The sequence below is a fragment of the Callithrix jacchus genome, chromosome 16 (genome assembly GCF_049354715.1).
Source record: "Callithrix jacchus isolate 240 chromosome 16, calJac240_pri, whole genome shotgun sequence".
Taxonomy (NCBI): domain Eukaryota; kingdom Metazoa; phylum Chordata; class Mammalia; order Primates; family Cebidae; genus Callithrix; species Callithrix jacchus.
In genome coordinates this window covers 58,677,760-58,694,429 of record NC_133517.1, presented here as the reverse complement: position 1 = coordinate 58,694,429, position 16,670 = coordinate 58,677,760, and the positions used below count along the sequence as shown (strand labels likewise).

General features: G+C 50.9%; 1 protein-coding gene across 1 annotated transcript in view; it reads right to left on the bottom strand.

Moving 5' to 3' along the window:
• The window catches only part of COL22A1 (collagen type XXII alpha 1 chain), a 332,005-nt gene that overhangs the window by 264,015 nt on the left and 51,320 nt on the right, over positions 1-16,670 (bottom strand). The window lies entirely within an intron of this gene.

The window sequence follows — 16,670 nt, the reverse complement described above, 5'->3', positions numbered from 1 at the left end:
ATTGCGCTACTGTACACCAGCCTGGGTGACAGAACAAGACTCTGTCTCAAAAATGAATAAATAAAAAGTTGGAAGAGAACGGAATTCTTTCAGTCCCTCTAACAGTTCCAGAAGGAGCACTAACTTTGAGTTTTGATGGGCTGGGTCCATGCTGACTGCACTGCCACCCACCTCCATGGCTTGGCGAAGTCTCTAAATCTGTGTGTCTTAGCGTGGGCGCCTGTGGCATGGGAGACCTTAAAATGCACACATTTGTCACAGGGCTGCTTTGAGAATTGGGTAAGATTAAGCCCAAAACAGCACTGAGACTAGGGTATGGAGGTTCTGTAATTCTCTTAAATTTAGCACCCAAAGCACCTCACTTACCTCCCTGAAGACCCAGCCCTGCCCATGAACCAATTTGGTTATCACATTATTACTATGATCACATTATCATTCGGCAGCTCCACCACCCCATCAGTTCTATATACAATGGCCTCTTCTCATAATTGAGGGTTATAAATGTCTCAGCACAGGACCAGTTTGAGACGCCTTTCTCTATCAGCAGTGAGGGAAACAAATGAGATCTTTCCTGATTTGGGAGGAGGTATTTTTAATGTTTATCCTCAAAGGCACCACCAGGTCTGACAAGCATCATGGAAGGGGTTATTTTGGAAACAGCACCAAGCTGTCTGTCTAGCACTACATACAGGAACTGGTGCAGGCGCAGCACAATATTTAGACAGCTCTACCCAGGACAGCGGCAGCTGTGGGGTGACGATCAATTACTTTAAGCTTGGCAGCCTGCCAGAGAGACAGGCTGGGAATTTCGTGTCATTTTAATGAGTTTAAAATTTCAGATGAGTTGACTCCGAAGGTTCTCTCTGTCTTTGATGATGAGCACATCTCTGGAGGCTGGTGGCTGGTGCTCAGGGTAGCTGCTCCATTGAGTCACATCTCTGCAAATTTCCCAAGGGGAGAACCACGAACACAGAAATGATGAAGATTCTACTCAAAGATACAGAACTTTCTCAAATTGCTTTAAGGAATCTTTCTCAAAACAACCCACAAATTCCCTGTGGGGCCACCACTAAGCCTCACACATTCACCAGGCTCAGGGGGCGATTTACAGTTGAGTTGGTTAAGTCAGAACAAATGGCTTCCAAAATACCCCTCCAGCCAGGCTTCCCAGGGATGCCAGGGCCCTCGGGGTCCACCTGCTTGGCAGGGAGATAGGGTTAGCATCCATGGCTCCTCTTAGCCTATAATTAGAAGCCATTTTGCATTTCCTTTTGGCCAAGATATCCCCATATCTTGGAGAATGATCTGCTTATTCCTCCATTCACTCATTTATTCAAATGCAATTCCTTACTGAGCTCCAGATGTGTTCCAAGCATTGAGCCAGCTCTAAGGTCACAGAAGTGGGTGATAGAGACGTCCTCGTCCCTGCCTTAGGGCACTGCAGGGCTGACGACAGGAACAGACTCCAAACACGTGAGCACAAGAAAGGATCAGTGCTACTGGGAGTCAACGTGTCTCCACGCTTCCCAAGCCTCCTCCTCCTGGATCTTAGAGACTCTGCTCAGCCTTCAACAACCCCAGGGCTTTGTTTCCATTTATCCCAGCCTGGGTAGGGAGCCCTTCCTTGGGTCCCAGTGTGAGAGACAAATAATGAAAGTTTGCTGTGGATGAAGGAAAAAATGGCTTAAAAAAGCTTTTGGTTTTCTTAATGTAAGGGAATAGATAGGTGGATGGGGTGGTGAGTTTATTTTCCCTTCTTCCCCCTTTGAATGTGAAACAATGTTTGGAGGACACTCTAGGAGAATGGAAGAATAATCAAGCCAGCAATTCCAATCCTAGGTGAGAAGCATAAGATTAAAAGAACAAAACAACAACAAAAAATACTTCCATTTGTTTAAGCCACTGTATACAGGTTTTCTTTACTTGCAGCTGAGTGCATTCCAAATTTGCATGCATTTCCTTCCTGTGAGCCTCACTGATATGCCAGGGTAACCAACTGGAAGGTCAGATTCTCTTTCTGGATGTCTTAGGACAATTAATAAGGGTGGTGAGAACTGGTGTATTCTTTCCTTGGTAAAAGAAATGCAGACTGATTTACCTTCTCTATCCCAATAAATATGGAATTCCCAGGTAATCCTTCAGGAGCAGCATAAGAAGTAGTTCTAAACTAGGGACAAGGATAATTTCTCAGGAGTTAAAAATGTATATTTAATTTGTCTGGTTCACTGGTTGATTTTCCTTTTTGAAAACATGAAAACACAAAAATGAAAATGTCTAATGACAAAGACACTGCTTCCTTAAAGTCCATTTACTGTGTACCAATTGGCAATCATTTTCCTTCACTCTCTAGGCACGTGGAACATTCTAGACTTCTAAAGAGGAAAAAGGTTATCTCTTCACACAGCATGAGTTCCATCTCACCTTCTGATTGATCAGAGCTGCTGCTCTAAGGGAAAACACCAGGAATTTACTGCAATCTTTCTGAAAAAACACGTACATTTATTTGGCCTCAGCTTACCAAGGGACAAAAGGGGGCATCTGTTTGTCCATTAGGGGAGGAGAAGGGCTTACACTACATGGTGACTGATGTCCTTGTGCACTATGTTGATGCACCCACGGTTCTGTCTGCAGAACACACAGCCTTGTCATCCCCTGGCTCTTGGCAAAGAGTTTTTCCAGCTGGGAAAGGAGGGTGCATGCAATTATTGAGCACCCAGTGTGTGTCAATCATCTGGCTTTGGATTGAACTCACAACAACCATCCTAGAAGGTAGATTTTGTTCCCATTACACAGATATAAAAACTAAGTCCAAGATAAGAAACTCATCAGATAGGAGAAATGTATCTGTATTTGAATAAATTCCTAACTGAATCTAGCATCTAGGAAGAGATATGGTGACCCCATGTTAGGAGAACAGCAGGACTGGTAGAAACAAGGGAAGGATGCCAGGGCAGCCCCACTGGATACCAGACAGGAAGCAATCACGGCTCATCCATCACCATGCAGCAGCCACTGCTGAGTGCAGCTAACCACAGACAAGATGTATGATGTCCAAGTGGGAGGGGGAGGAGGCAGAGGAGGGAAGAGCTTAAGCAGATGCCCAGCAGACACAAGATCCACTTCCTCTGCTGCTCTGAGGCCAGCCAAGGAATTCTCCACACATCCCCATTTCAGATAAGCAACAGACACATGCCAGGCCCAGGGCCCAGGGGTCATGTTAATAAGGATTACAACTGTAATGGCTCCCAGGGACCGAGTGCCCGCATGGCTAGGTCCTGCACTGGGAATGCCATGTGGATTGTTTCTGAGCCTCTTGGCTGCTCTGCTGGAGGGATGTAGTTATCTCCATAAGCAGCAGACACATGTAGGTGGCTTGCTGGGCAGCAGACGCTGTCCAAGCATGCTGAATACATTAACACATTTAACTGAATCCTCACCGCAGCTTTACGAGATAGGTGCTATTATATACAGAGAGAAAGAAAGGGGGACTGACTTCTTTCTGTACAAAGAAAGGCATAAAGAAGTTAGTCCACTGCCCAAGGCCACACAGCTAGCAGGTGGCAATGTCAGCATGATGGCTCCAGCATCCAGTTCCTGGCCACTGCATGATGCAGTCTCTCCAAGGGTCAGGTCAACTGCCTCAGTTCACCCAGCCAATAGAGATTCAAGCCTATCTGTCTCCAAAGTCTGCACCAGCAGACAGTCAGCTTGCTACTTTCTCCAGTGGTCCATTTGGCCTTTGAACAGTCTTGACTTGTAGAAGGGTCTTCCTCACTCTGTACCTATAGGATTCATTGGCTTACGCAATGAGAAGCCAAGGCTCGGAGAGGTTAAGTCATTTACCCGACATCACACAGCTAACAAGTAGCACAGGCAGGAACTGAGCCTAGGGAGTCAGATGTGGGCATCTGAGCTCTGAACCACCATCCACAATCTCAGCACTGGAAAGTACCTTGGCTGTAATAGGATAATAACCAGCCAATCGCTGAATGGATATATTGTGTCAGCATTACCCATAGGCTCTCATTTAATCCTTCCCATTGTCTGCAGGGCAGATAATATTATCCGTATTTTATAGATAAACAAGTAACTTTCCTAGTGGTTGAAAGGGGGAGGGGAATTGTTATTAACCACATCTCAGAGCCATGGTGTGCACCATGTGAATGAAGGCAACCCAGCATCCAGACATTGGGTTTTTAGGCCCAGTTCCACCTCCACCACCTGTTCCGGAACTTTCTGGAGATTCCTGGCTTGCATTTCTCCTCTACGCCAGAGTGCATCAGCACCAGCTCCCTCTCCAGAAGACCCAGATCCTCTGGCTGGTCAATCCACATCTCCCAGATATTTTAGCCTAGAGAGATGGCATGGTCAGGGTGCCACATGTTTTGTGAGAACGTTTATATGAGTGTTTCATAGGAAGTCTGTAAAATATGCAGTAGACAAAATATTGCTAGAAAGGAAAATCCCCCTGGACCTGCCGACAGCTGCAAACACTAGCCCAGGAGATCAGGGCCGCCTCCCTCCGTCCCCTCCTTGTCCCTGTCTCAGAAAGATGCAGCACGAGGAATGAAGGGTGGGCTCTGGCACAGCTGGGCCCTTCCTGATGGGAGTTGGGGATACAGTTGTTTTTGTTTGGAGACTGATGAGGCACAAGAAACAGTAACGAGCTGAGGGTCTGCCAGGGCCATCTCTCCTCTTTCAGCCAAGTGTGAGCTGTGCACCAGTGTACAGAGAAGCAAAAACGGGACCAGACCAGAGGAAAGAACGTCGAGCCCCCAGGTCAATGGGAGGAAGCTCTGGGGCCAGACAGACCTCACCTCTTTCATGTCAGTTACCGCTCCTGTGTCCGTTTCCAAACTCAAAAACAGGGACAAAAGTCCTGCCCCCTTCCATCCACAGTTGTCCTAAAGGTTAAAATAAGATGGGCAGTGGATGGGAAGTACTGAACATGAAATTTGGTATCTAATAAGTGCTCACTTACTTATTCCTTCATTTAAACAACACGTATTTGCCAAGCGCCTGGCACATATGTCCCAGCACAAGAAACAAGTGTAAACACGTGAACACACAGGCAAGTGGCTGCTGCCTTCCTGGTGCTCTCGTGCTAGTGAAGGAGGCAGAGAGCAACACAGAAGCCGACTGAGAGGCAAGCTGGCCATAGTGTGCAGCCTGTGCCACAGACGAAGTATGCCTGCGACGTGATGGGGCTTTGGCAGTGGGGACACTGAACAGACAAGCTGGTCTGGGAAAAAGTTCTAAAGTGAGTGACACCTGAGCTGAGGGCTAAGAAGGAGAACAGTCCAGCCATGGGAAGAGCAGGGCAAACACCCTGGAGGAGCTTCACTTATCACTGGGGTGAGGAGGGGCCAAGCCCCACATCTAGAGTGGCAGGAGTAGAGGGGCAGGAAAGGAATGTGAAAATGCCATGCATGCCACAGAGAGCCTCGTGGCCCAAGGCAAGTTTGGAATTCAGAGCAATGCAGGCGCTGCTCATGGTCATTACTAGGTATGAGTGCTACCTGTCCAATAGGGACTCTGGGTGCCAGCCATCATCCACGACTTCAAATGGCCCAAGGGTTCCTTGGACCTACCTTCCCTCCCAGGGAATGGCCCAAAACCAAGCACCAGTAGGTGTCACCAGAGACCGTGCAGAGCTTTCTCTAGGAGAGGTTGGGGAGGGTATGGAGGTGAAGGGGAGCTCAGGAGCAGCAGAACACTTGCAGCCTTTTTGCAAGAGAGCCAACAGACCTTCCAAGACCAAACCTCCCTTCACTCCACGTTTAATGAATACCCAGTATGCACCTGGCACTGATCTGATCCTGGGCATAAAATAATGGCAAAATGACAAGCTCTGTGTCCTCAGGGAGCTGCCATCCAATAGAAAAGATGGAAATTGATCAAATAAGGCACTAGGGTCTCCAAGACGTGTGTGATGATAGCAGGTGGGGGCAGTAGTGAGGAAGCACTAACGCAGGGATAGAAGACAGGGTGGCACAGCAGGTGGCTGGAGGTGTGGGATGACTGCACTGGGGGAAGGGGCGATTGGGAGGTTTGGGAAAGGACCTGGAGGTAAGAGTGGGGACACATGGCTAGGATGATCTGCAAAGGGAAGAGCAATGGTGAGATGAGATGGAAGGGGCCAGAGGCTGGGGTTGGGGCTGACGGACCCTAGTAAGACGTGTCACTCTGCAGCAGGGTGAGGGCCTGGCAGTGACAGGGAAGGAATGGAGGCAGAGACCAGCCAGAAGGCCACCACTGTGGTCCAGGGGAAGGAACAGTGGTAGTTTGTACGATGTGGTGGGGGTGGAGGAGAGGAGAGATAGCCAGTCCCTGAATCTATCCTGAAAGCAGACTGAGCAGGCTCTGATGGTAGATTACATGTGGAGTGTCTGAGAAAATGAATGCTCTGCCCTGCACGGCTGGAATGCGGGAGCCATAGAACGAGTCCAGTGGCGAACATTTCCCATGTGAGATGCCCTATAGGTGCTCAGCAAGCATCAGGATCTTAAGCCCGGCTTTCAGATCTCAAGGCATGGGGCCAAGTTGAGGCTTTCCATTTGGAAGTCGCTGAAGCAGGAATAGCGTTTAAAGCATCGGGAGTGAGTGAGATTGTTCAGCAATATATATAGAGAGAGGAGAGAGGTCTGCAAATCAGGAAATCTTCAATATTGGAGGCCTGCAGCCTCCAATATTGAAATGTGAGGGATGAGGAGTGGCCGGCAAAGGAGACTGAGAAGGGGGGGCCAGTGAGGTGGGAGGAGAACCAGGGAGAGGGAGGTCTGCAGGGCATGTGGAGGGAGTGTTTTATGCAGCAGGGAGCAAGCAGTCCACAGCACCAATTCTTAAATGTTAAATAAAAAGGGGGACAGGCTGTGCCCGGTGGCTTACGCCTGTAATCCCAGCACTTTGGGAGGCCAAGGCAGGTGAATCACTTGAGGCTAAGAGTTTGAGACCAGCCTGGCCAACATGGCAAAACTCTAACTCTACCAAAAAACATACCAAAACTAGCCAGGTGTGCTCCTGTGTGGCAGTAGTCCCAACTACTCAGGAGGCTGAGGCAGAGAATCACTTGAACCCAGGAGGCAGAGGCTACAGTGAGCTGCGACTGCTCCACTGCACTCCAACCTGGGTGACAGAGCAAGACCCTGTCTCAAAAAAAGAAGGGGCAGCATTTATAGTGAGGGTCGTCATCCTACAGGGTATTAGTGCCCTGAATGACGCGGCGAGGGCCCCATTGGAGCAGGTTCAGGGAGAATGGCTGGGCAGCAATGGGAGACAGCAGGGACGGCACCTGTGTCAAACCCAGACTCTTCCCCTGACTCCTAGTTTCAGAGATGGTCTGAACGTCTAACCCCATCCTCCAATAATGACTCCTGAGGGAGCTCTTTTGGGAAACTAAAGGCAAACACTCATACTCCCAAATGCTTCCACAACCGATCTCTCTCTCTTAAAAAAATTTTTAGAAGAGACTCCCTCTTTAATGATTTAAAAATTATTTTCACCACAAAAATTAGCAAGATGATAATTCCTCTACTTCAAAATTGGGGTGTCCTGAGAGAACAAGTGGACTGACTGTTACCTGGTTCACCTTGAAACCAACAAGCTCATTATTCTAAGGAGCTCAACAGTGTTGAAAAATACCTCCCAATAATTGAAATTAAGGCAGTGGAAGTATAAGAAGGAAAAGAAAAAGCAAATACATGTTACCAAATCCCTAGATTCAGCAAGCACATTCACACACCAGGACCTTCAGCAGCCCTTCTGATTTTCTCTGAGGGGAAGATGAACACTCACAAGAGTAAGTGGCTGCCCCAACATAACAGACCTCATTAACACCCGGATTCCAGCCCCAGTTTGCCTGACACCCAGTCTCCCATCTTTGCATGACAGTGTGCCCTGCAGAGATGGCCAACAGGGAGGGTAAACCAAAGACCAGAGTGAGACAGAATGATCCATCTGTTGAGCAAGTGTATAGGGACCCTTAAGAACCACTTAAATTGCCAGGCGTGGTGGTTCACGTCTGTAATCCCAGCACTTTGAGAGGCTGAGGCAGGCGGATCATGAGGTCAGGAGATCAAGACCATCCTGGCTAACATGGTGAAACCCCATCTCTAGTAAAAATACAAAAAGTTAGCTGGAAATGTGGTACATGCCTGTAGTCCCAGCTACTTGGGAGGCTGAGGTGGGAAGATCACTTGAACCCCTGGGAGGCAGAGGTTGCGGTGAGCCGGGATCACCACACTGCACTCTAGCCTGGGCGACTCAGTGAGGCTCCATCTCAAAAGAAAAAAAAAGAGAGAACTCCTTAAATGGGCAGAATGTGGTAGTTTGGTAGAGATGGTGGCTGTGACTGTCACATGGCAGATGAGGGGCAGGGAGGATGGTGCAAGGGTGTCTGACCACAGGAGAGTGTGTGCGAGACAGAGGGAAGGCACCATCGTGAGCGTGAGATGCTCATGTTCTGTTAGGAGGTTATGATCATTAGGCTGATGGCCTCACTAGGGAGCAGAGGAGCGAGGGCATGAGCACATCCTAGGTTTCCACCATCTTCTGGGACATGGTCACTACCTGGATGCTAGGGAGGCCACAGGAAACAGAAAGGACAAGAGGACAAGAGCCTCTGCCCTCCTGAAGCCCAGAAAGTCAGTAGATTCCATTTCTCTCAACAGCCTTCCTGAAGGATTCTGACATTCCCAGCGACACAAACACACTGAGACTCAAAGAGAAGTGACCTCCAGGGCGGTAGTAGAGGCAGGGCTCAAGGCCAGGTCTGACTAAGGTGATGGAGCCTTTCCCATTGCACTCCGCTCTGGCCTGCTCAGCACACTACTTGGGTTTCTGCTCGCTGCTGTAACCAATGATCACCAATGAGAAATGTCACCTTTGGAATCCCCAGAAGGACTATTTCTATTCCAGTTGCAATAAGAGGCCTTCTGCCCCAGCCTGGGCCTTGCAGACCCCATCAGATTCTCATGTCTTTCTCTTCTCATAGAGATGGCTTGATAGTGATGGAGGTGATGGTGATGGTGATGGTGGTGATAGTGATGATGGTGGTGGTGGTGGTGATGGTGGTGATGGTGATGGTGGTAGTGATAGTGGTGGTGGTGGTGGTGGTGATGTGGTGATGATGGTGGTGGTGTTGATGATTGTGGTGGCAGTCATGGTGATGGAGGTGGTGATGGCTGTGTTGGTCATGGTGGTGGTGATGGTGATGGTGATGATGGTGATGGTGATAGTGATGGTGGTGATGTGATGGTGGTGACAGTAGTAGCTATGGTGGTGATGGTGATGATGGAGGAGGTAGTGGTGATGGTGAGAGGGGAGGATGGGTCTACTCAGATAGCCAGCAGTCAAGAGACTGACTCTCCCATCCACTTGCTGCTGTGACCTTTATGGCCCCAGCATCCTTCTGAGTCTCAGCTTCCTCAATTATAAAATAATCACCTACCTCTCAGAATTCTGATCAAGATGGAATAGAACAAAATTTAAAATGTCCAGTACAGTGCCTGAGACACAGAAACTGAGCTCACATGGTACTTACTATGTGACAACCACCTTTCAATTCACTTTGCAAACACATCAGTTAATTGAATCCTTCTCACTGCCCCATAAAGCAGCAATTCTTATGGCTATTGTTTGTTTGTTTTTTTCCTTTGGAATAAATAAGGAAATAAGGCAGAGAGAGATAAAGCCCCTTATGCAAAATCACAGGGCAGGTAGGTGACAGAGCCAGCATTTGATCCCAGGCAGCAGCAGTGTGGGTCAAGGGCCCTGCACGCTCCTGGCTGCTGCCTGCTGGGCTGGGGCAGAACATCTCCTCCCTCTTCTGAGTGCAGCGAGGTCTCTTGCGCATTGAACCAGGAGCACCACAGCACCCAAAGCCAGCTGGGAACCTCCCTGCCCAAAGCAACCCTTTCTTCTCCCCACAACCCTGGTGCAGTGGCTCTTTTTGGATCCCCCCAGGAACAGGGAGCTTCCCGCCTTCTGAGCAGGCCATGCCCTTGAGGTCTCTGAGCAAGGATTGTGCCAGGAAAGGATCTTATGAATCAGTCCAGCTTTACCCATTAGGGCTCCATGAGCATCACTAATTCCTTTTCTGGAGGAGCCTCTGCCCCACCCCCAGGCAGAGCAGCTTCAACAACTTCACCTGTCTCCACCTTCCTAGCTTCTGATCTGTTCCCAAGCCACCCACTGACAAGGGTATGGGACATCGGGCTCTTCAATCTTCCCCAGCCCTCCCTCCTGTGGAAGAGGAGGCTGCTGGAGCCAAGCACAGCTCAGAATGACTTTGATTCTTCTTAGAAAGAGACTTCAAACAAAGCAGCAGGGGCGGGATGGAAGGAGCTCAGAGCTGGACAGTGGGACTGGGGTGGGGACTTGCAGCAATGGGAGCCGTACCTAGAGCCCCAGAGGAGCTGGGTCTGCTCATTAGCAGCTCCAGAAGTTACTACAAATGGCGAAGGAATGGGGAGGGCATGGCAACTCTGCACCCGCCAGCCATGCCCCTCACCCCGAGGCTCTCCCAGAACAGTCAAGGCATGGCCGCATAGCTGCACCGGCATGTGAGCACTCCCAGCGTACTCCGTGTGTCCTGCATGTGTGTGCAGGGCTGCAGTGTTCACTGTGTGAAACCATTAGGTACATGCGCCCTGTGTGCATTTGTGTGTGAGTGCATTTGTGTTTCCATAGTGGGGGGCTGGCCTTGGAGGGACAGAGAGAGAGAGAGAGAGAGAGAAGCAATGACAGCAAGAGAGAGACAGTGAGAGAGAGACAGATGGAGAGAGAGAAGCAGAGACAGTGAGAGAGACAGTGAAAGAGAGACATGGAGAGAGAGAAGCAGAGACAGCAAGAGAGAGACAGTGAGAGAGAGACAGATGAAGAGAGAGAAGCGGAGACAGCGAGAGGGAGAGAGACATAAAGAGAGAGACAGATGGAGAGAGAGAAGCAGAGACAGCAAGAGAGACAGTGAGAGAGAGACAGATGGAGAGAGAGAAGCGGAGACAGCAAAAGGGAGACATCAAGAGAGAGACAGAAGGAGAGAGAGAAGCAGAGACAGCAAGAGAAAGACAGAGACAAACAGCAAGAGAGACACAGAGAGAGAGAAGCAGAGACAGCAAGAGAAAGAGAGAGACAGCAAGAGACACACAGAGAGAAACAGAGGCAGTGAGACTGAGAGACAGAGAGAGAGGCAGTGAGAGTGACAAGGTGGGGGAGCTTTTGTGTGGGTGGCCTGTGAGACACACTCCCAGGACAGCCCAATGGGTCCCCTCCTGCCAGCACCTTCTAGGGCATACTGCCAGTGACACACTCCAGGACGGCCCAATGGGTCCCCTCCTGCCAGCACCTTCTAGGGCATACTGCCAGTGACACACTCCTGACAAAAAAGAGAGCCCCAGCCTGGCAGGCATGGAAAACCCCAGCCACAGGCCCAGGGCTAGGAAGCAGGACCAGGCCTGCCCTGGGCTCCAGCGACTTCTCTGCCTGCTCTCCTGCTCTGTGGGTGTGCCTGGGACCAGCTGGGTATCCACCTGTCCCACCCTGTGCCTGCCCCTCTTCCCTTGGTTAGAGGCTGCCATTGCCCCTCTGATTCTTCCTGCCTGTCTCCTCCTGGCCTTGCTGTCTGCATCCCTCTCCCTCCCTCTTCCCCAGGCTGCATCTGCCTGCCCTCTTGCCTCTGCCCACGCCTGCCCCTACCTGTCTCTGCTGACCCCATGCCCACCTCCAGCTTGCCTCCTCCCCCCTCCCATCTGTGTGCCTCCTGCCTCAGAGGCATTTGGCCCAGACCCACCACCACTGCCCACACTCAGAGCCCACCCTCACCACAGCTCTGTCCCCACGGGTCCTAGATCTGGGGAGAAGCTTCAGAAGATGGTCATGAAGATGGGTCAGTGCCAGGCAGGGCTGCAATGTATCTCTGACATGCCCACACCCTTCCATGCCCTGGCCAGACACAGCTTTGCCTGGACGTTCATGGTCATCCTGGTCCAAGGCAGCTCCATGCCAGGCACCTGTGGCCTCCAAATTTCACAGCATGGCGCCTGAGGCTCAGAGGGAATCGGCTGGCCCCAGAGCATGGAGCTGCTCCTGACTCTGTCCACAATGTCCAGGCCCCCTCCTAACCCTCAAATCTGCCACTCCATCCTGAAAATTCTCGGGAGGGGATCAAGAGGAACCACTAAGGAAAGGGCAAAAGCTGAGCTGAGCTGTGAGGGGTAAACTGGGAAGAGCACATCCCTGTGGATCCAATGTTCTGACAACAGGGACCCAGACTTCAGGATCCGGAGAAAGGCTGAGGGATGCTGAGGTCCAGGCCCCTTGTTTTACAGATAAGGAATCGGATGCCAAGAAAGAGGAGCTGCCTCACGATGCAACTCCCACCAGACCAGGCCAGGCTGAGCATCCTTCCCATAAACCCAAACTCATGGAGGTCACCCGCGGAGGGCTAGAGCTTCGTGAGCTGCTCCTCCTCTTATGATTGGCCTTTGCAGGAAAACTGGTCCTGGAATGACGGCACACGGCTTTGCCCTGTGTCTCTGATGAAAGCTTTGACCCAAGCCATGGCCCCAGGTGGTGATGTCATCAGATCAGCAAGAGCTAACATCTCTTCAGGCTTCTTCCTCTCCGCCTCTGTTCTGTTTGTGCCTTTGCAGAGAGGAAGCTTTGTGCTTTATGTGTGTGGCACCCCAGCCTTTTCAGACCCTCCAAGGCTGGGTCTGCTCAACTCCACAGAATCACAGGAAACTCTCTGTATCTGATCTTCAGGGTTCTAAAGGGAATGGATGAAAGTGCACAGAGAACCAAGTTCAAGGTGGAGGACGTCTCGGCCACACAGAGCACGGGCCTCCTGGAATTTTTTTGTTTTTTGTTTTTGTTTAGAGACTGGTTCTCACTTTGTCACCCAGGCTGGTGTGCAGTGGCGCAATCATGGCTCACTGCAGCCTCAAACTCCTGGGCTCAAGTGATCCTCCCTCATCAGCTTCCTGAGTAGCTGGAACTACAGGCACACGCCCACCACGCCCAACTTTCTCCTGGAGATTCTGACCATGGAACCTGCAGTGCCAAGCAAAACATTTCCCCCAACCTCATCAGTCCATTACCCTCCAAACCCTGAGTTTCTACAGGCTGGGAGAGGTGGAGTTGAAGATTCTCAGGGACTTTACGGCACTGCGCTGGGCCCCAGGTGAGAGGGCTGCAGAGCAGGATGGCAGGCAAGGAAAAACGAAGCAAAACCAAACACCTCCCTGCTTCCGTACATCGATCGTGAGCAGATGAAGCAGGATAAAATCAAAGGGGTGGCACGTGAAATGTATCACATGAATCCAGAGGTGGGCTGAAGAGGCATTTCACACAGCCCCTGGAGAGGTCAGAGGAGAGTAGGTCAGAAACACCATACCACGAGTCCCTAGGAGGCCAGGTCTGGTCCCAGTGTTGACCCTAAGTCACTCTATGTCTGTGGATAAACCATTTCCCTTCTCAGTCCCCAGAAAACAAAGAACTAGCTGAACTAGCCCAGAATGCCTCCTCACCCACATAGCCTGCGTCTTTTACTCTGTGGTTCTCAGAGAAGACATGCAAACAAGATAAGGTGTGATTTATTTGTGCTTCACCCAGCCATGTTCTCTCCATTAGCACGTGGCCTGGGCATGTGGTCTGTGTCCAGACTCAGAGTTATGTCCCTAAAATCAGTGCCAGTGACAAAGGCAGGCCACAGGGACAAAAGCATGGAGCCCCCAGAAAAGGGCAAAGGGCTGGACTCCCCCCTCTACCTTGTCAGGCCCCCTGAACACTATGTTGGGGCAGATGGCAAGGCCAAGACCCTTTCATCGGGCCTCAGGTCAGTGGGAAGAACTGGACATGGCTGCCCATGGCCCTCCCTGGAAGGCTGGTGGACGTGGGCTCCTGGAACTGGCACAAGTGCATCCCTGAGGCAGCTTTGGTGAGGCTGCGGGGAATCCCAGTCAGATGTCCATGAGGAATGTCTGGCACCTGGTGAGGCCTTCCCAAGGACAAAACCAGCTGTGAAAGCAGAGCTGTCAGCGGGCACAGGGCTGAGGCCTGACGAGGGCACATGAGGGGGAAGCGCACAATCTAGAGGCACCACTCCCCCCACTTACTCTCCTCCTTCTAGGGCACCCACGGGGCTCTGCACCCCTAATTACAGACTGAGATCACCTCTGAGGATCTGCAGGCAAAGGGGCATGCTTGGGGGGGTGGGTGTCAAGTGTGGCTCCCACCTTTGCACCCCTGCATGGCTGTGAGCTGCTGTGGCATCCTGGGCTCTGCTGTGTCTGTCGTGCCCATCCCCACACCTTAAGAGTGAAGCAATGGTGGCTGTGGGCTTTCACTTTCAGCTCCTCCAAGCAGTTCCCTTCCATTTCCTCCTGTACGACTGAGAACAAGCTGCTCAGTCTTTCCATCCTGTTTCATCTTCAGACCACTACTATGTCTCGGCTCTCTGATCCATTATCTGCTCACATTTCCCAAATAACCAGCCAACCCCTTCACCCACCCCAGCCCTGGCCTTCACCCCTTTTCCCTTCCCCTCTTTTCTCCACCCTGTCTCTCTAGGTTTCTGCCAGCCTCCTGCTGGCTAACCCTCTTCCATCAGACCTCTACACATCACAAGACCTCTGGGCCCACCCTGGCTCTCTTTTCACTTCTTTTACCTTACCTTAATCTAGTCAATTTCTCATTCGGTTCTGTGTAAAAGGTGTCCACACATGTATCCCCTCTGTGGCAGAGCCGGGACTGGGCTAAGCCAGGGAGCGTCCAGGGGCCCAGCATAGAGACCTTACTCCAGGTGGCCACCCTGACACTGCACTGAGCAAGCCAGCACCTCTTCCAATTGCGCTTCTCACCTTTGCATCTTGCTCTGCTTCTCTGGGTCTTGAGCTTTCTTTGAATTTTCTACATGCATGACCTCAAAGCCACCAATGACACAGTGAGTTCAAGACAACTCTTCGCCAGGTGTGGTGACTCACGCCTGTAATCCCAGCTTGGGAGGCCAAGGTGGGCAGATTGCTTGAGTCCAGAGGTTCAAGACCAGCCTGGGCAATATAGTGAAACCCCATCTCTACCAAAAATGCAAAAATTAGCATGGGGTGGTAGTGTGTGCCTGTAATCTCAACTACTCGGGAGGCTGAGGTGGGAGGATTACCTGAGCCCAGGAGGTCAAGGCTGCAGTGAGCTATGACTGCACCACTACACTCCAGCCTGGGCAACAGAGCAAGACCCTGTCTCCAAAAAACGAAAAGATGACCCACTTTCTAGCATGCTGCTGTAACGCTCTCCCTCTATTGCCCCCACACTTTAAGTGACATGAAGGTGGCTCTGTGCCCAGGTGTTTGCTTTCCATCCATATGATCTTTCTCTAAATACAACTCCTTCTGGGAACTTCCCTCCACCTCCACTGCCTCCCCTTTGGCTCCACCCTGTCATCTCTCCTGCACCTCCCCAGATTTGCCCAGCTCCTGCTGCCATGACCCCAGCCCACCCCCAGGTTCTCAGCCATTCAGTGGAGACCCCAACCACTTCTGCTGCTTTGCTGACTCCACACTGCCAGCATCTTCAGCCCTGCTCCAGGAGGCTGCACTTCCACAGAGCATCCATCACTCCTGCTGGGACAGGGGTCTCAGGGGTCTTGGGTCCTGAGCAGACCAACTGGACCAAGGAAGTTAGATCTCCCCATTCACCACTTCCAGGCTCACATGAAGCTCATTAGACAAGGGATCTGGTTTTCCCCATAGCTGCACAGAGGGGCCAGTTACAAAGCCAGGAACTGCAGATGACTTAATACTCCCCAGGATGGAATTTAACCAGCCAGAGGCAAGAAAGAGCTGGCAAATCTGTTATCCATCCCCTCCTTGTGCCCTTGGAGAGACTATTCCAAGGGCACCGACTACAGGTTGGCCTCTCTGCAATACTGACGCCCTGCAGGACCCAATGCACAGCACCACCTTCTGGGGCAGCTGCTGGCATCTCGGTGGTAACATCTCTGTACTTGCTCCCAGGCCTCACCTCCTTCCCCTCACTTTGCTGCTTTGGGGTTGGACCTCACAATAAACAGCAGAACAGAAACCCTGCCATAGGCACCTCTCACTCGGCCCAAGACCCTCCCCAGCTTCTCTCCTTGCCTCTGTGTCTCCTCACTGCCACCTGCTTTCCGACCAAAGCATGAACTGCCAGCACAGTAAGATGGTACTCCTCTCTTGCACAAACTACTTCAGTGGGCAGAAGGGGGTGTACAGTTTGTGAAAAAATTCATCAGACTGTACACTTAAGACATGTTCTGAATGTTTTCTCTCCTTCACTGTAAAGACTCAAGTAGGCAGGGCACGATGGCTCACACTTGTAATCCCAGCCCTCTGGGGGACCGAGGTGGATGGATCACTTGAGGTCAGGAGTTCAAGAGCAGCCAACATGGTGAAACCCTGTCTCTACTTAAAAAAAAAAAAAAAAAAAAAAAAATATATATATATATATATGAAAATTAGCCAGGCAAGGTGGCACATGCCTGTAGTCCCAGCTACTCGGGAGGCTGAGGCAGGAGAATTGCTTGAACCCAGGAGGTGAAGGCAGCCGTGAGTGCAGGTCACACCACTGCATACCAGCCTGGAAGACAGTACCAGACTCTGTCTCAAAATAAATAAATAAGTTTAAAGTAAAATAAA